This window comes from Eurosta solidaginis, chromosome X, assembly GCF_040869045.1.
Source record: "Eurosta solidaginis isolate ZX-2024a chromosome X, ASM4086904v1, whole genome shotgun sequence".
Lineage (NCBI taxonomy): Eukaryota > Metazoa > Arthropoda > Insecta > Diptera > Tephritidae > Eurosta > Eurosta solidaginis.
The window spans coordinates 180,045,550-180,067,542 of NC_090324.1; the positions used below are offsets into that span (position 1 = coordinate 180,045,550).

At 34.6% G+C, this 21,993-nt stretch overlaps 1 pseudogene; it reads right to left on the minus strand.

The window, feature by feature from the left end:
- LOC137235300 (BTB/POZ domain-containing protein 6-B pseudogene) overlaps window positions 1-21,285 on the minus strand; it is a 29,484-nt pseudogene extending 8,199 nt beyond the window's left edge.
- Between the last annotated feature and the right edge of the window lie 708 nt (window positions 21,286-21,993).

Below are 21,993 nucleotides of genomic sequence, written 5' to 3' on the forward strand. Positions count from 1 at the left end.
ATAGTTTTTACATGCAGACCACAAAAAACGTGAAGCTTTGCATCCTCACACAGATTACCTACCTATTTTTTATTTTATATTTATCTTAAAAATCGTTTAGATATGTTCAAATTTCACCAAATGCTTACGTGTATAGCATATATTGTTGTCTGAGAAAATCATAGATACCGGTGGTATATATAGTATATATCAGATACAACCGATTGTTCTTCCCCATTTTAACAGCTAGACGCTTCAAATTTCACAAAATGCTTACGTGTATAGCATATATTGTTGTTTGAAAAAATCATTGAGATCGGTGGTATATATAGTATATATCTCATACAACCGATTGTTCAGTTAAGAAACTTTGCGCAATTTCTGCTCCTTTTTAACAGCTAGACGCTTCAAATTTCACTATATGCTTACGTATATAGCATATATTGTTGTCTGAAAAAATCATAGAGATCGGTGGTATATATATTATATACCCCATATTGTCTCTAATTTTTGCCCCTTTTTTACGGCTAGAAGCTTCAAAATTCATCAAATTTCATCAAATAGTTACGTTTACGTCATATATTGTTGAAATACGTGATTCGTAGTCATAGTTTTTACACGCAGACCACAAAAAACCTGAAACTTTGCATCCTCACACAAAGTACCTAACTGTTTTTATACCTTTCATGAAAATGAAATGGTATATTAATTTCGTCACGAAACCGAAAATTGTAAGTCCTTAAAGGAAAATAGATAGACCCACCATTAAGTATACCGAAATAATCAGGTTGAAGAGCTGAGTTGATTTAGCCATGTCCGTCTGTCCGTCTGTCTGTTTGTATGCAAACTAGTCCCTTAATTTTTGAGATATCTTGATAAAATTTGGTGAGCGGGTGTATTTGGGTGTCCGATTAGACATTTGTCGGAACCGACCGGATCGGACCACTATATCATATATCCTCCATACAACCGATTTTTCAGAAAAAGAGGGTTTTTGTAAAATCTTACCCAATTTAACATATTGAAGCTTCAAACTTCACCATATACTTTCGTATATTGCACATATTGTTGCCTGAAAAAATTTATGAGATCGGTCGTATATATAGTACATATCCCCCACAACCGATTGTTCAGATAAGGAACTTTTCGTAATTACTGCCCTATTTTAAGAGCTAGAGGCTTCAAATTTCAACGAATGCTTACGTATATAGCATATATTGTTGTCTGAAAAAATGATAAAGATCGGTGGTATATATAGTATATATATGGTGGTATATATAGTATATATATATAGTATATATATATATATAATTTCGCAAATTTTAGCCCCATTTTAACAGCTAGAAGCTTCAAATTTCACCGAATATTTACGTATATAGTATATATTGTTGTCTGAAAAAATCATAGAGATCGGTTGTATATAGTATATATCTCATACAACCGATTGTTCAGATAAGAAACTTTTCGCAATTTCTACCCCATTTTAACAGCTATAAGCTTCAAATTTCACCGATTGCTTACGTATATAGCATATATTGTTGTCTGAAAAAATCATAAAGATCGGTTGTATATATTGTATATATCTCATACAACCGATTTTTCAGATAAGAAACTTTTCGCAATTTCTACTCCATTTTAACAGCTATAAGCTTCAAATTTCCCTGATTGCTTACGTATATAGCATATATTGTTGTCTGAAAAAATCATAGAGATCGGTTGTATATATAGTATGTATCTCATACAACCGATTGTTCAGATAAGAAACTTTTCGCAATTTCTACCCCATTTTAACAGTTATAAGCTTCAAATTTCACAGATTGCTTACATATATAGTATGTATTGTTGTGTCAAAAAATCATAGAGATCGCTGATATATATAATATATATATGATGGTATATATAGTATATATTGTCACGGATATTAACGTCACTAAATTATACCATCACTAAGGCGATGCCAAGGCCACGATAAGCAGTATTTACGTCAATAATCAAATCATGTATACACATATATAAGGCAGCCGAAAGATGTCACACACAGATGCATTTACTTATACGCCTATGTATGCTCGAGAGACTGTAAACTACAAACATTCCCATAAATAATTCAATCATTATGTATCTACATAAACGAATAAATAATTGCGTCTACAGATATGTACGTATACGAGCATCGGAGCGGCAATGCACAAACACATGCATATATCTTATCTGAGTTGTCACAAGAGAGCGCAATAATTTGTGCACGTAGTTGTGGCTGGCGATTTTGTAGCCGAACTAACTAGTAACTTCTGGAAATCGAAGAGCCTAGAAGTATGCAGCGTAAACTATAAAAGCGGGGCAGGCGAGTAAGAAGTAATTCAGTTTGAGTTGAGCTATCAATCAGTTTGATTAAGCACGCGATCTGGCGGCCAATAGTTTAGTTTCATTTGAGTTATCAATCAGTTTGGTTATTAAGTCAGCGAGTAGCAAATTTAGTGATTCGAACTTAGCAGAAGATTGTAAATAAGAGGATTTGCAAGTAAAATCGTTACAATATATATAGTATATATATTTTTTTTTCGATTTCGGCCCCATTTTAACAGCTAGAAGCTTCAAATTTCACCAAATGCTTACGTGTACCTATAGCATATATTGATGTCTGAAAAAATCATTGAGATCGGTGGTACACATAGTATATATCTCATACAACCGATTGTTCAGATAAGAAACTTTGCGCAATTCCTGCCCCGTTTTAACAGCTAGAAGCTTCAAATTTCACAAAATGCTTACGTATATAGCATATATTGTTGTCTGAAAAAATCATAGAGATTGGTGGTATATATATTATATACTTCATATAAACTGTCATCTTGACCCCTTTTTTACGGCTAGAAGCTTCAAAATTCATCAAATTTCATCAAATAGTTACGTTTGCGTCATATATTTTTGAAATACGTGATTCGTAGTCATAGTTTTTACATGCAGACCACAAAAAACGTGAAGCTTTGCATCCTCACACAGATTACCTACCTATTTTTTATTTTATATTTATCTTAAAAATCGTTTAGATATGTTCAAATTTCACCAAATGCTTACGTGTATAGCATATATTGTTGTCTGAGAAAATCATAGATACCGGTGGTATATATAGTATATATCCCATACAACCGATTGTTCAGCTAAGAAACTTTGCGCAATTTCTTTCCCATTTTAACAGCTAGAAACTTCAAATTTCACAAAATGCTTACGTGTATAGCATATATTGTTGTCTGAAAAAATCACTGAGATCGGTGGTATATATAGTATATATCTCATACAGCCGATTGTTCAGTTAAGAAACTTTGCGCAATTTCTGCCCCTTTTTAACAGCTAGACGCTTCAAATTTCACTATATGCTTACGTATATAGCATATATTATTGTCTGAAAAAATCATAGAATCGGTTGTATATATAGTATATATCTCATACAACCGATTGTTCAGATAAGAAACTTTTCGCAATTTCTACCCCATTTTAACAGCTATAAGCTTCAAATTTCACTGATTGCTTACGTATATAGCATATATTGTTGTCTGAAAAAATCATACAGATTGGTTGTATATCTCATACAGCCGATTGTTCAGTTAAGAAACTTTGCGCAATTTCTGCCCCTTTTTAACAGCTAGACGCTTCAAATTTCACTATATGCTTACGTATATAGCATATATTGTTGTCTGAAAAAATCATAGAATCGGTTGTATATATAGTATATATGTATCTCATACAACCGGTTGTTCAGATAAGAAACTTTTCGCAATTTCTACCCCATTTTAACAGTTATAAGCTTCAAATTTCACCGATTGTTTACGTATATAGTATGTATTGTTGTGTCAAAAAATCATAGAGATCGGTGATATATATAATATATATATGATGGTATATATAGTATATATATATAGTATATATATATTTTTTTTACGATCGGCCCCATTTTAACAGCTAGAAGCTTCAAATTTCACTATATGCTTACGTATATAGCATATATTATTGTCTGAAAAAATCATAGAATCGGTTGTAATATAGTATATATCTCATACAACCGATTGTTCAGATAAGAAACTTTTCGCAATTTCTACCCCATTTTAACAGCTATAAGCTTCAAATTTCACTGATTGCTTACGTATATAGCATATATTGTTGTCTGAAAAAATCATACAGATTGGTTGTATATATAGTATATATCTCATACAGCCGATTGTTCAGTTAAGAAACTTTGCGCAATTTCTGCCCCTTTTTAACAGCTAGACGCTTCAAATTTCACTATATGCTTACGTATATAGCATATATTGTTGTCTGAAAAAATCATAGAATCGGTTGTATATATAGTATATATCTCATACAACCGATTGTTCAGATAAGAAACTTTTCGCAATTTCTACCCCATTTTAACAGCTATAAGCTTCAAATTTCACCGATTGCTTACGTATATAGCATATATTGTTGTCTGACAAAATCATAGAGATCGGTTGTATATATAGTATATATCTCATACAACCGATTGTTCAGATAAGACACTTTTCGCAATTTCTACCCCATTTTAACAGCTATAAGCTTCAAATTTCACCGATTGCTTACGTACATATATAGCATATATTGTTGTCTGCAAAAATCATAGAGATCGGTTGTATATATAGTATATATCTCATACAACCGATTGTTCAGATAAGAAACTTTTCGCAATTTCTATCCCATTTTAACAGCTATAAGCTTCAAATTTCACCGATTGCTTACGTATATAGCATATATTGTTGTCTGACAAAATCATAGAGATCGGTTGTATATATAGTATATATAAGGTGGTATATATAGTATATATATATATATATTTTCGCAAATTTTAGCGCTATTTTAAGAGCTAGAGGCTTCAAACTTCAACGAATGCTTACGTATATAGCATATATTGTTGTCTGAAAAAATCATAAAGATCGGTGGTATATATAGTATATATATATAGTATATATATATATATATATTCCCAAATTTAAGCCCCATTTTAACATCTAGAAGCTTCAAATTTCACCGAATACTTACGTATATAGCATATATTGTTGTCTGAAAAAATCATAGAGATCGGTTGTATATATAGTATATATCTCATACAACCGATTGTTCAGATAAGAAACTTTTCGCAATTTCTACCCCATTTTAACAGCTATAAGCTTCAAATTTCACCGATTGCTTACGTACATATATAGCATATATTGTTGTCTGCAAAAATCATAGAGATCGGTTGTATATATAGTATATATCTCATACAACCGATTGTTCAGATAAGAAACTTTTCGCAATTTCTACCCCATTTTAACAGCTATAAGCTTCAAATTTCACCGATTGCTTACGTATATGGCATATATTGTTGTCTGACAAAATCATAGAGATCGGTTGTATATATAGTATATATCTCATACAACCGATTATTCAGATAAGAAACTTTACGCAATTTCTACCCCATTTTAACAGCTATAAGCTTCAAATTTCACCGATTGCTTACGTATATAGCATATATTGTTGTCTGAAAAAATCATACAGATCGGTTTGTATATATAGTATATATCTCATACAACCGATTGTTCAGATAAGAAACTTTTCGCAATTTCTACCCCATTTTAACAGCTATAAGCTTCAAATTTCACCGATTGCTTACGTACATATATAGCATATATTGTTGTCTGCAAAAATCATAGAGATCGGTTGTATATATAGTATATATCTCATACAACCGATTGTTCAGATAAGAAACTTTACGCAACTTCTACCCCATTTTAACAGCTATAAGCTTCAAATTTCACCGATTGCTTACGTATATAGCATATAATGTTGTCTGAAAAAATCATAGAGATCGGTTGTATATATAGTATATATCTCATATAACCGATTGTTCAGATAAGAAACTTTGCGCAATTTCTGCCCCGTTTTAACAGCTGCAAGCTTCAAATTTCACAAAATGCTTACGTATATAGCATATATTGTTGTCTGAAAAAATCATACAGATCGGTGGTATATATATTATATACTTCATATAAACTGTCACTTTTGCCCCTTTTTTACGGCTAGAAGCTTCAAAATTCATCAAATTTCATCAAATAGTTACGTTTACGTCATATATTTTTGAAAGACGTGATTCGTACTCATAGTTTTTACATGTAGACCACAAAAAACATGAAGCTTTGCATCCTCACACAGATTACCTACCTATTTTTATACCTTTCATGAAAATGAAATGGTATATTAATTTCGTCACGAAACCGAAAATTGTAAGTTCTTAAAGGAAAATAGATAGACCCACCATTAAGTATACCGAAATAGTCAGGTTGAAGAGCTGAGTTGATTTAGCCATGTCCGTCTGTCCGTCTGTCCGTCTGTCTGTTTGTATGCAAACTAGTCCCTCAATTTTTGAGATATCTTGATAAAATTTGGTGAGCGGGTGTATTTGGGTGTCCGATTAGACATTTGTCGGAACCGAACGGTTCGGACCACTATAGCATATATCCTCCATACAACCGATTTTTCAGAAAAAGAGGATTTTTGTAATATCTTACCCAATTTAACAGATTGAAGCTTCAAACTTAACCATATACTTTCGTATATTGCACGTATTGTTGCCTGAAAAAATTGATGAGATCGGTCGTATATATAGTATATATCCCCCACAACCGATTGTTCAGATAAGGGACTTTTCGTAATTACTGACCTATTTTAAGAGCTAGAGGCTTCAAATTTCAACGAATGCTTACGTATATAGCATATATTGTTGTCTGAAAAAATCATAAAGATCGGTGGTATATATAGTATATATATGGTGGTATATATAGTATATATATATAGTATATATATATATATTTTTTCGGAAATTTTAGCCCCATTTTAACAGCTAGAAGCTTCAAATTTCACCGAATACTTACGTATATAGCATATATTGTTGTCTGAAAAAATCATAGAGATCGGTTGTATATATAGTATATATTTCATACAACCGATTGTTCAAATAAGAAACTTTTCGCAATTTCTACCCCATTTTAACAGCTATAAGCTTCAAATTTCACCGATTGCTTACGTACATATATAGCATATATTGTTGTCTGCAAAAAACATAGAGATCTGTTGTATATATAGTATATATCTCATACAACCGATTGTTCAGATAAGAAACTTTTCGCAATTTATACCCCATTTCAACAGCTATAAGCTTCAAATTTCACCGATTGCTTACGTATATAGCATATATTGTTGTCTGAAAAATCATAGAGATCGGTTGTATATATAGTATATATCTCATACAACCGATTGTTCAGATAAGAAACTTTGCGCAATTTCTGCCCCGTTTTAACAGCTGCAAGCTTCAAATTTTACAAAACGCTTACGTATATAGCATATATTGTTGTCTAAAAAAATCATAGAGATCGGTGGTATATATATTATATACTTCATATAAAAAATGTCATTTTTGCCCCTTTTTTACGGCTAGAAGCTTCAAAATGCATCAAATTTCATCAAATAGTTACGTTTACGTCACATATTTTTGAAAGACGTGATTCGTACTCATAGTTTTTACATGCAGACCACAAAAAACGTGAAGCTTTGCATCCTCACACAGATTACCTACCTATTTTTATACCTTTAATGAAAATGAAATGGTATATTAATTTCGTCACGAAACCGAAAATTGTAAGTCCTTAAAGGAAAATAGATAGACCCACCATTAAGTATACCGAAATAATCAGGTTGAAGAGCTGAGTTGATTTAGCCAGTCCGTCTGTCCGTCTGTCTGTTTGTATGCAAACTAGTCCCTCAATTTTTGAGATATCTTGATAAAATTTGGTGAGCGGGTTTATTTGGGTGTCCGATTAGACATTTGTCGGAACCGACCGGATCGGACCACTATAGCATATATCCTCCATACAACCGATTTTTCAGAAAAAGAGGATTTTTGTAATATCTTACCCAATTTAACAAATTGAAGCTTCAAACTTCACCATATACTTTCGTATATTGCACGTATTGTTGCCTGAAAAAATTGATGAGATCGGTCGTATATATAGTATATATCCTCCACAACCGATTGTTCAGATAAGGAACTTTTCGTAATTACTGCCCAATTTTAAGAGCTAGAGGCTTCAAATTTCAACGAATGCTTACATATATAGCATATATTGTTGTCTGAAAAAATCATAAAGATCGGTGGTATATATAGTATATATATGGTGGTATATATAGTATATATATATATATTTTCGCAAATTTTAGCCCCATTTTAACAGCTAGAAGCTTCAAATTTCACCGAATACTTACGTATATAGCATATATTGTTATCTGAAAAAATCATAGAGATCGGTTGTATATATAGTATATATCTCATACAACCGATTGTTCAGATAAGAAACTTTTCGCAATTCCTACCCCATTTTAACAGCTATAAGCTTCAAATTTCACCGATTGCTTACATACGTATATAGCATATATTGTTGTCTGCAAAAATCATAGAGATCGGTTGTATATATAGTATATATCTCATACAACCGATTGTTCAGATAAGAAACTTTTCGCAATTTCTACCCCATTTTAACAGCTATAAACTTCAAATTTCACCGATTGCTTACGTATATAGCATATATTGTTGTCTGAAAAAATCATAGAGATCGGTTGTATATATAGTATATATCTCATACAACCGATTGTTCAGATAAGAAACTTTACGCAATTTCTACCCCATTTTAACAGCTGTAAGCTTCAAATTTCACCGATTGCTTACGTATATAGCATATATTGTTGTCTGAAAAAATCATAGAGATCGGTTGTATATATAGTATATATCTCATACAACCGATTGTTCAGATAAGAAACTTTGCGCAATTTCTGCCCCGTTTTAACAGCTGCAAGCTTCAAATTTCACAAAATGCTTACGTATATAGCATATATTGTTGTCTGAAAAAAGCGTAGAGATCGGTGGTATATATATTATATACTTCATATAAACTGTCATTTTTGCCCCTTTTTTACGGCTAGAAGCTTCAAAATTCATCAAATTTCATCAAATAGTTACGTTTACGTCATATATTTTTGAAAGACGTGATTCGTACTCATGGTTTTTACATGCAGACCACAAAAAACGTGAAGCTTTGCATCCTCACACAGATTACCTACCTATTTTTATACCTTTCATGAAAATGAAATGGTATATTAATTTCGTCACGAAACCGAAAATTGTAAGTCCTTAAAGGAAAATAAATAAACCCACCATTAAGTATACCGAAATAATCAGGTTGAAGAGCTGAGTTGATTTAGCCATGTCCGTCTGTCCGTCTGTCTGTTTGTATGCAAACTAGTCCCTCAATTTTTGAGATATCTTGATAAAATTTTGTGAGCGGGTGTATTTGGGTGTCCGATTACACATTTGACGGAACCGACCGGATCGGACCACTACAGCATATATCCTCCATACAACCGATTTTTCAGAAAAAGAGGATTTTTGTAATATCTTACCCAATTTAACAGATTGAAGCTTCAAACTTCAACATATACTTTCGTATATTGCACGTATTGTTGCCTGAAAAAATTGATTTGATCGGTCGTATATATAGTATATATCCCCCACAACCGAGTTTTCAGATAAGGAACTTTTCGTAATTACTGCCCTATTTTAAGAGCTAGAGGCTTCAAATTTCAACGAATGCTTACGTATATAGTATATATTGTTCTCTGAAAAAATCATAAAGATCGGTGGTATATATAGTATATATATGGTGGTATATATAGTATATATATAGTATATATATATATATATATATATATATATATATACATATTTTCGCAAATTTTAGCCCCATTTTAACAGCTAGAAGCTTCAAATTTCACCGAATACTTACGTATATAGCATATATTGTTGTCTGAAAAAATCATAGAGATCGGTTGTATATATAGTATATATCTCATACAACCGATTGTTCAGATAAGAAACTTTTCGCAATTTCTACCCCATTTTAACAGCTATAAGCTTCAAATTTCACCGATTGCTTACGTACATATATAGCATATATTGTTGTCTGCAAAAATCATAGAGATCGGTTGTATATATAGTATATATCTCATACAACCGATTGTTCAGATAAGAAACTTTTCGCAATTTCTACCCCATTTTAACAGCTATAAGCTTCAAATTTCACCGATTGCTTACGTATATAGCATATATTGTTGTCTGAAAAAATCATAGAGATCGGTTGTATATATAGTATATATCTCATACAACCGATTGTTCAGATAAAAAACTTTACGCAATTTCTACCCCATTTTAACAGCTATAAGCTTCAAATTTCACCGATTGCTTACGTATATAGCATATATTGTTGTCTGAAAAAATCATAGAGATCGGTTGTATATATAGTATATATCTCATACAACCGATTGTTCAGATAAGAAACTTTGCGCAATTTCTGCCCCGTTTTAACAGCTGCAAGCTTCAAATTTCACAAAATGCTTACGTATATAGCATATATTGTTGTCTGAAAAAATCATAGAGATCGGTGGTATATATATTATATACTTCATATAAACTGTAATTTTTGCCCCTTTTTACGGCTAGAAGCTTCAAAATTCATCAAATTTCATCAAATAGTTACGTTTACGTCATATATTTTTGAAAGACGTGATTCGTACTCAGAGTTTTTACATGCAGACCACAAAAAACGTGAAGCTTTGCATCCTCACACAGATTACCTACCTATTTTTATACCTTTCATGAAAATTAAATGGTATATTAATTTCGTCACGAAACCGAAAATTGTAAGTCCTTAAAGGAAAATAGATAGACCCACCATTAAGTATACCGAAATAATCAGGTTGAAGAGCTGAGTTGATTTAGCCATGTCCGTCTGTCCGTCTGTCTGTTTGTATGCAAACTAGTCCCTCAATTTTTGAGATATCTTGATAAAATTTGGTGAGCGGGTGTATTTGGGTGTCCGATTAGACATTTGTCGGAACCGACCTGACCGGACCACTATAGCATATATCCTCCATACAACCGATTTTTCAGAAAAAGAGGATTTTTGTAATATCTTACCCAATTTAAGAGATTGAAGCTTCAAACTTCACCATATACTTTCGTATATTGCACGTATTGTTGCCTGAAAAAATTGATGAGATCGGTCGTATATATAGTATATATCCCCCACAACCGATTGTTCAGATAAGGAACTTTTCGTAATTACTGCCCTATTTTAAGAGCTAGTGGCTTCAAATTTCAACGAATGCTTACGTATATAGCATATATTGTTGTCTGATAAAATCATAAATATCGGTGGTATATATAGTATATATATGGTGATATATATATTATATATATATATATATTTTCGCAAATTTTAGCCCCATTTTAACAGCTAGAAGCTTCAAATTTCACCGAATACTTACGTATATAGAATATATTGTTGTCTGAAAAAATCATAGAGATCGGTTGTATATATAGTATATATCTCATACAACCGATTGTTCAGATAAGAAACTTTTCGCGATTTCTACACCATTTTAACAGCTATAAGCTTCAAATTTCACCGATTGCTAACGTATATAGCGTATATTGTTGTCTGAAAAAATCATAGAGATCGGTTGTATATATAGTATATATCTCATACAACCGATTGTTCAGATAAGAAACTTTTCGCGATTTCTACACCATTTTAACAGCTATAAGCTTCAAATTTCACCGATTGCTTACGTACATATATAGCATATATTGTTGTCTGCAAAAATCATAGAGATCGGTTGTATATATAGTATATATCTCATACAACCGATTGTACAGATAAGAAACTTTTCGCGATTTCTACACCATTTTAACAGCTATAAGCTTCAAATTTCACCGATTGCTTACGTATATAGCATATATTGTTGTCTGAAAAAATCATAGAGATCGGTTGTATATATAGTATATATCTCATAAAACCGATTGTTCAGATAAGAAACTTTGCGCAATATCTGCCCCGTTTTAACAGCTGCAAGCTTCAAATTTCACCGATTGCTTACGTACATATATAGCATATATTGTTGTCTGCAAAAATCATAGAGATCGGTTGTATATATAGTATATATCTCATACAAACGATTGTTCAGATAAGAAACTTTTCGCGATTTCTACACCATTTTAACAGCTATAAGCTTCAAATTTCACCGATTGCTTACGTATATAGCATATATTGTTGTCTGAAAAAATCATAAAGATCGGTGGTATATATAGTATATATATGTATATATATATATATATTTTCACAAATTTTAGCCCCATTTTAACAACTAGAAGCTTCAAATTTCACCGAATACTTACGTATATAGCATATATTGTTGTATGAAAAAATCATAGAGATCGGTTGTATATATAGTATATATCTCATACAACCGATTGTTCAGATAAGAAACTTATTGCAATTTCTACCCCATTTTAACAGCTATAAGCTTCAAATTTCACCGATTGCTTACGTATATAGCATATATTGTTGTCTGAAAAAAGCACAGAGATCGGTTGTATATATAGTATATATCTCATACAACCGATTGTTCAGATAAGAAACTTTACGCAATTTCTACCCCATTTTAACAGCTATAAGCTTCAAATTTCACCGATTGCTTACGTATATAGCATATATTGTTGTCTGAAAAAAGCACAGAGATCGGTTGTATATATAGTATATATCTCATACAACCGATTGTTCAGATAAGAAACTTTACGCAATTTCTACCCCATTTTAACAGCTATAAGCTTCAAATTTCACCGATTGCTTACGTACATATATAGCATATATTGTTTTCTGCAAAAATCATAGAGATCGGTTGTATATATAGTATATATCTCATACAACCGATTGTTCAGATAAGAAACTTTTCGCAATTTCTACCCCATTTTAACAGCTATAAGCTTCAAATTTCACCGATTGCTTACGTATATAGCATATATTGTTGTCTGAAAAAAGCACAGAGATCGGTTGTATATATAGTATATATCTCATACAACCGATTGTTCAGATAAGAAACTTTACGCAATTTCTACCCCATTTTAACAGCTATAAGCTTCAAATTTCACCGATTGCTTACGTATATAGCATATATTGTTGTCTGAAAAAATTATAGCGATCGGTTGTATATATAGTATATATCTCATACAACCGATTGTTCAGATAAGAAACTTTGCGCAATCTCTGCCCCGTTTTAACAGCTGCAAGCTTCAAATTTCACAAACCGCTTACGTATATAGCATATATTGTTGTCTGAAAAAATCATAGAGATCGGTGGTATATATATTATATACTTCATATAAACTGTCATTTTTGCCCCTTTTTTACGGCTAGAAGCTTCAAAATTCATCAAAATTCATCAAATAGTTACGTTTACGTCATATATTTTTGAAAGACGTGATTCGTACTCATAGTTTTTACATGCAGACCACAAAAAACGTGAAGCTTTGCATCCTCACACAGATTACCTACCTATTTTTATACCTTTCATGAAAATGAAATGGTATATTAATTTCGTCACGAAACCGAAAATTGTAAGTCCTTAAAAGAAAATAGATAGACCCACCATTAAGCATACCAAAATAATCAGGTTGAAGAGCTGAGTTGATTTAGCCATGTCCGTCTGTCCGTCTGTCTGTTTGTATGCAAACTAGTCCCTCAATTTTTGAGATATATTGATAAAATTTGGTGAGCTGGTGTATTTGGGTGTCCGATTAGACATTTGTCGGAACCGACCGGATCGGACCTCTATAGCATATATCCTCCATACAACCGATTTTTCAGAAAAAGAGGATTTTTGTAATATCTTACCCAATTTAACAGATTGAAGCTTTAAACTTCACCATATACTTTCGTATATTGCACGTATTGTTGCCTGAAAAAATTGATGAGATCGGTCGTATATATAGTATATATCCCCCACAACCGATTGTTCAGATAAGGAACTTTTGGTAATTACTGCCCTATTTTAAGAGCTAGAGGCTTCACATTTCAACGAATGCTTACGTATATAGCATATATTGTTGTATGAAAAAATCATAAAGATCGGTGGTATATATAGTATATATTTGGTGGTATATATAGTATATATATATAGTATATATATATATATATATTTTCGCAAATTTTAGCCCCATTTTAACAGCTAGAAGCTTCAAATTTCACCGATTGCTTACGAACATATATAGCATATATTGTTGTCTGCAAAAATCATAGAGATCGGTTGTATATATAGTATATATCTCATACAACCGATTGTTCAGATAAGAAACTTTTCGCAATTTCTACCCCATTTTAACAGCTATAAGCTTCAAATTTCACCGATTGCTTACGTATATAGCATATATTGTTGTCTGAAGAAATCATAGAGATCGGTTGTATATATAGTATATATCTCATACAACCGATTGTTCAGATAAGAAACTTTACGCAATTTCTACCCCATCTTAACAGCTATAAGCTTCAAATTTCACCGATTGCTTACGTATATAGCATATATTGTTGTCTGAAAAAATCATAGAGATCGGTTGTATATATAGTATATATCTCATACAACCGATTGTTCAGATAAGAAACTTTGCGCAATTTCTGCCCCGTTTTAACAGCTGCAAGCAGGGATGCACCTTAACGTTAAGCTAATCGTTTATCAAAAAATTTCCACCGTTTCCATTGAAACACTTCGAAATATTATCGATAAAGAAATTATCAAGATAAATTGTATCTCGTTTTTAACCGAAACGAAAAGCTTTCGTTAACGTGAAAAACGTTAACAAAAACGTGATACTTTATGTTTGAATTGTGCTGGCAATGCTATAGCCATGGTGAAGCCGTAATACTATGTTCAAACAGAAAAATAAATTGAGGCTATTTCGATTTAAATTGAGTGGTGTTCATACAACTCTATTTAGCTTACACAATAGTAATTTGATAGCTGGTTGGCTCATCTCTACAGTAACAACATATCTTTGTTGAGACTGTCAAAATGTGTGTGTTGGTATTAGGTGAATAGAATGGAATGAAAACATAAAACTTTGAAATTTTTGTGTGTTGTAAGAAAATGTGTTCAGTGTTTTGTTTTCATTTTGATTTTGCCATCTTCTTTTGACAGTCCCTACTCCAGTGAAATGAAAGACATAAAATCAGCTGATGAAATGAGCCAACCATATAGTTCAGCCATGCGTAAGTGACGTTTAAATATAGTCAATAAACACACTTTACAATGTTGCATTTGCAGGTTGAAACAATTTATTACGCAATTTTTTTTAAATTCGAAATTTATTATTACAATTTATTATATGACAAATTGCGTAATAAATTGCCCAAAGAGTATAAATTGCCAATTTGGTGTGTGTTTGAACCTAGTATAAGGTGGTAACAGTGAGCGGATATACACACAAACTCCATGTAATTTGTTTGTGTAATTCGTTGGTGGTAATGTCAAAAATACTCTGAGAAATGTTCGTACTGTCAAAATTCATGAGAAAAGTTGCAATCAGCTTGGCTAATGCTATCACCTTTAATGACTCCGCCATCAATCAGCTTTGCCAGCATAGTTTGAAATTAATAATCAACATAAACGATTTGATTTCGTTTTGATATGGCAGAAAACGAAACAAAATCATTTCGTTAATTTGACGTTCTTAACGTTAATAAACGAAACGAAATGACTTTGTTTCGTATATTAACGTTAATTATCGTAACGAAATGATATCGGTTCGTTGGTTAAGCATGCCTAGCTGCAAGCTTCAAATTTCACAAAATGCTTACGTATATAGCATATATTGTTGTCTGAAAAAAGCGTAGAGATCGGTGGTATATATATTATATACTTCATATAAACTGTCATTTTTGCCCCTTTTTTACGGCTAGAAGCTTCAAAATTCATCAAATTTCATCAAATAGTTACGTTTACGCCATATATTTTTGAAAGACGTGATTCGTACTCATAGTTTTTACATGCAGACCACAAAAAACGTGAAGCTTTGCATCCTCACACAAATGACCTACCTATTTTTATACCTTTCATGAAAATGAAATGGTATATTAATTTCGTCACGAAACCGAAAATTGTAAGTCCTTAAAGGAAAATAGATAGACCCACCATTAAGTATACCGAAATAATCAGGTTGAAGAGCTGAGTTGATTTAGCCATGTCCGTCTGTCCGTCTGTCTGTTTGTATGCAAACTAGTCCCTCAATTTTTGAGATATCTTGATAAAATTTGGTGAGCGGGTGTATTTGGGTGTCCGATTAGACATTTGTCGGAACCGACCGGATCGGACCACTATAGCATATATCCTCCATACAACCGATTTTTCAGAAAAAGAGGATTTTTGTAATATCTTACCCAATTTAACAGAGTGAAGCTTCAAACTTCACCATATACTTTCGTATATTGCACGTATTGTTGCCTGAATAAATTGATGAGATCGGTCGTATATATAGTATATATCCCCCACAACCGATTGTTCAGATAAGGAACTTTTCGTAATTACTGCCCTATTTTAAGAGCTAGAGGCTTCAAATTTCAACGAATGCTTACGGATATAGCATATATTGTTGTCTGAAAAAATCATAAAGATCGGTTGTATATATAGTATATATCTCATACAACCGATTGTTCAGATAAGAAACTTTTCGCAATTTCCACCCCATTTTAACAGCTATAAGCTTCAAATTTCACCGATTGCTTACGTACATATATAGCATATATTGTTGTCTGCAAAAATCATAGAGATCGGTTGTATATATAGTATATATCTCATACAACCGATTGTTCAGATAAGAAACTTTTCGCAATTTCTACCCCATTTTAACAGCTATAAGCTTCAAATTTCACCGATTGCTTACGTACATATATAGCATATATTGTTGTCTGCAAAAATCATAGAGATCGGTTGTATATATAGTATATATCTCATACAACCGATTGTTCAGATAAGAAACTTTTCGCCATTTCTACCCCATTTTAACAGCTTTAAGCTTCAAATTTCACCGATTGCTTACGTATATAGCATATATTGTTGTCTGAAAATATCATAGAGATCGGTTGTATATATAGTATATATCTCATACAACCGATTGTTCAGATAAGAAACTTTACGCAATTTCTACCCCATTTTAACAGCTATAAGCTTCAAGTTTCACCGATTGCTTACGTATATAGCATATATTGTTGTCTGAAAAAATCATAGAGATCGGTTGTATATATAGTATATATCTCATACAACCGATTGTTCAGATAAGAAACTTTGCGCAATTTCTGCCCCGTTTTAACAGCTGCAAGTTTCAAATTTCACAAAATGCTTACGTATATAGCATATATTGTTGTCTGAAAAAATCATAGAGATCGGTGGTATATATATTATATACTTCATATAAACTGTCATTTTTGCCCCTTTTTTACGGCTAGAAGCTTCAAAATTCATCAAATTTCATCAAATAGTTACGTTTACGTCATATATTTTTGAAAGACGTGATTCGTACTCATAGTTTTTACATGCAGACCACAAAAAACGTGAAGATTTGCATCCTCACACAGATTACCTACCTATTTTTTATTTTATATTTATCTTAAAAATCGTTTAGATATGTTCAAATTTCACCAAATGCTTACGTGTATAGCATTTTTGTTGTCTGAAAAAATCATTGAGATCGGTGGTATATAGTATATATCTCATACAACCGATTGTTCAGATAAGAAACTGTGCGCAATTTCTGCCCCTTTTTAATAGCTAGACGCTTCAAATTTCACCATATGCTTACGTATATAGCATATATTGTTGTCTGAAAAAATCATAGAGATCGGTGGTATATATATTATATACCCCATATAAACTCTAATTTTTGCCCCCTTTTTACGGCTAGAAGCTTCAAAATTCATCAAATTTCATCAAATAGTTACGCTTACGTCATATATTGTTGAAATACGTGATTCGTAGTCATAGTTTTTACACGCAGACCACAAAAAACCTGAAACTTTGGATCCTCACACAAAGTACCTACCTATTTTTTATTTTATATTTATCTTAAAAATCGTTTAGATATGTTCAAATTTCACCAAATGCTTACGTGTATAGCATATATTGTTGTGTGAGAAAATCATGGATACCGGTGGTATATATAGTATATATCCTTGTTGCGGTCACCCTGTGCGACGGATCGGGACATAAGTCTGGCAACCTCATGTCCGTGTCATGTCAGCAAATGACAAACGTCAGTTGCACGCTTATCGGCGCAATTTCCGCGGCCAACTTCCCTTTTAATCGACAGCAGCGGAGGCGAACACACACGCTCAATACAAGAACGAACAAAACCAGGAAAATTTCTTCCCACCAAAGTTTATCGGGTCACCACTTACGGTTTGGAAGCGACCTAGTGATCGCAAAATAAGTATCACATCGCCCGACTGGCCACTGAGTTTGGCAATTGCTTGGGGGCAGATTCCACCGTCTTCAGCACGGCCTATACGTGTCGGCACTGCAATTTTTTTTTTGTGCCATCCTGCATCAACACTTACATTTTTGTAGAGTGTGCGACATTCGTCAGCGGCGTTGGAAAGAGCTGCAGTCTGTCCCAGCCGCGCGAAACAGCCGCCGTGTCGCCAGGACGATCGGGCCACGCGGTTGGTGAATCAACCACGGCACCTACGAGTACATTGTTGGGCGAAAAGGCGGGAGGCAAAGGGTCGCCTATCCGGACCGAAATAAGAGCGTAACACCACCGGCCATCTAGGGCCATACACAAAAGCGGCACAACCACTTAAGGAAGCCTCAGTAGCATTCGTCTGAGCACAATATAGATGCAGGACTACATCCAATTAATAAAGCAGTACTCTGGTCGGACGGGTTACAGGTTTTCCTAGTTTAAGCATATATTTAGTAACGGGTAGAAACACATATACGTTTGTACACAGCCATATATTTGGTGGTGAATTTCGGGGAGTGTTTGGTAGCACCGCAAATAACGTAGGTTTGTCCTCGAAATACCCATTCATAATTCAAGTCTGAGTGAATAACCATTATAGGAAGGGGTCCGAGAGAGAGTAATAATTCGCCACCGCGGGGTTATCCAATTACACTGAGAGTATTCCCTGATACAAGACGTCTTGTAGGACTGGGTGGGAATTTGATCTATTTGTCGGATGTTCTCCTAGAGGAACCTAACCCGTTCCGGTTTCTTTTGCGTTGTGTTTTATTTCTTGGGGAGGGCGAACCGACGTTCGCATGTATTCCTGACAATGTGTGGATATAGCAGTGACTGCACTCAGCAGAAGATCCCGATAACGCCAAATGTTGGTATCATATATATACGTTTGTAAGTTTGTGGATAACCCATATACCCAGAAATGAAAATTGAATTGAATCAAATATAAACAATCGAGAATAAGTACAGGAGCTAGGAATCAAACGTTTATATACTCTTAGGTCAAAGTAGTTGATATGTTAAACATTTATGTACACCTAAGCTAAACCCGGATGAACCGGTCGAAGATTTATATAAGCCGAGTAGCTCATAGAATATAATAACAGACTGAACTGAATTAGACCTCAGATTAAATTTATATTGTAGAACGTAAGATTCCGACGAAATAGAGGTGGTGCCTGACGGTAAGGCACCCAAGTGCATGACCTATGTATAAGGTGGAGGGCGTGGGGAATAGGTGTCGGTTGCACCAGTTAAGGTGCGTATCAAGACTCGTATAAAGAGCGGCTAGCATTGCCATAGATCCCACACCATACATACCCCAAGTATATATATATATGCACGCATGCATGGTCATGGGCAAGGGATGGGATATTTAGGTACATAATTTTTAAGGTTAATTAGTTGTGAGTTTTTGTCTCGCAATCATGGCTACATATGATTGCATACGTATTTATATAACATATTAATATAATAAACATGAATTGTTAATTTTGCAGATTTGGTGACGATATTCTTTTAGATGTGGGGGAGACGGACGGACATGTGGACAGTAAGGGGGGGTGAATTTTAAGGGGGCAGATACGGGCGTTCATATTGGGGTCGGCAGCAATATCATTAGCCATTGCCGACCATGGAAGGGTGGGTTGTGAATGGCTGGCCAATCGCCATCTCTGGCCAAGAGGGGTTGTCCCGGGCAGCGTGGTATCCCTAGAGTGAACATGGAGAGTATCAGGTATGTATTTTTTTTTCTTGTATGGTGCGGTTGGTATGGCTCAGAGTCACAAGAACCACCCCGTAGTCCGGCGAGCTAGCTCGAGCTTAAAGCAAGCATACCTGCGCGACGACTGGGGCATGCAACACGATGGTGAGGCAATCGGGAGAGCATGCGTCCGCCTGGCAAAAATACCGCACGTAACAGAAAATGGCGCCCGAACGTGGGGCCCACAGCCTTGTGGGCTTTAAATAGAGTTTTTTTTTTGTCGGACACACTCTGGGGGTATACAGGTTTGCCCAAGGGATTTGAATGGGTTTCGCCCCAGGATTTCAGGTATATTTTGGGGGAATTAATAACTACAATTGGTTCAATTTAGATTTTTTTTATAATGCGATGCATTGGGATCTTGATCAGGCTTGGGTATAGCCGGTCAATAGTGCCAATATCGGGGGGTATGATGAATGGTGTTCTGTTATCGGGCAGCTTGTCTTGGGCGTTGTAGGTACTGGGCAATAGGGTCAGAGGACAAATACCACTCACCAGGAGTCCCATTCCGGGCAGCTCGTTTTGCCAATCGAGAAGTAGTAGACGAAAGTGTTCGGGCGGGATTTTAATTGGTTTGGGGTGAGCTGATTAGGTATCTCAGTTGGTCATTTAGAAGCCATCTGATTGTGCTAGCAGCCGAGAAAGGGGTTGACAGAGTCATTTTAGGGGGGGACAGACATCAACGGACGACATTAGGGTGGACAGACCCCACATCTACTAGATGAGTCACGATGTTTATTATCATTTTTTTTATTTAATCAGTTGCGTTTGATTCATCTAATCGTATGTAGGTGTTACATTTAACCACTTCTATAAACCACGTCTATTTCAATTTTTTCCATATTTTCGACAAGGCCTAACGTCTCGGAAGCAGGAAATTATTGTGAGATTCTGGATTTTTTTTTTTTTTTTTGGTTTTTTGATTATCCGATTTGATGCCGAGCTAGGCTGAACGCCATTGGGTATACATTTTTTTTATCACTCTCGGAAGTGAAGCTTGGCGAATCGTAAACGAATAACGAAATTTTTTTGTTACCTTTTTATAAGACATATTTTGACTTACCCGACTGCGAGTCGGTTTGATTAGCATTGGCGTACGCATCGTCAGTATTATCCCTCGACTATCCGAGGATAAGACAGCTAGGAACATAACACCAGTTCACACATTTCATCTAGTGCTTACGCAGCTTACGGGGTGTAGTGATACCTTGGAACGCGCTAGAACCGCGGGTTAATAGAATCGGGTGCGGACGCTCGGAGTTGAGGGTCAGGGATCTTCGAGCGTCAAAGGTTGCGGTCGCAGTTGGATCAACTACGGTCTTCGGTGACACGTTAAGAAGCAATTTCTAACACAGCGCTCGATAGCTAGACGCGCGCGCATCTTCGATAATCAGTTGTAGCAAAACTTGATTTATTCCGGAATCTGTGTAACGCGGTAGATGTCTGAACCACCCAAAAGGCACGGACTTAGAAGCGGAAAGAAGACCGCGGACGGCGAAGACAACGATTCCAATATGTCACCAGGAGAAGGCCACGTTGGCCAGCAGAACGCGGAGCAACAAGCCGACGACAATGACGACAGACACAGTCGCGATGGTGAACGCAACGAAGAGGGAAACGCGAACCTGCACGAACCGCGTAACCATGACCGCGGGAACCATGGCGACGAGAACGACGATAGCGATGACAAAGAGGCGGACGCGCCCCAATCAGGATCGCAGTCACCAGAGGCCGGAACAATTGACGCGCACATTCCCAAAGTAGCGGCAACCAGCGGTCTAAGCGACGATTTCATGGAAAAGTTTGAATT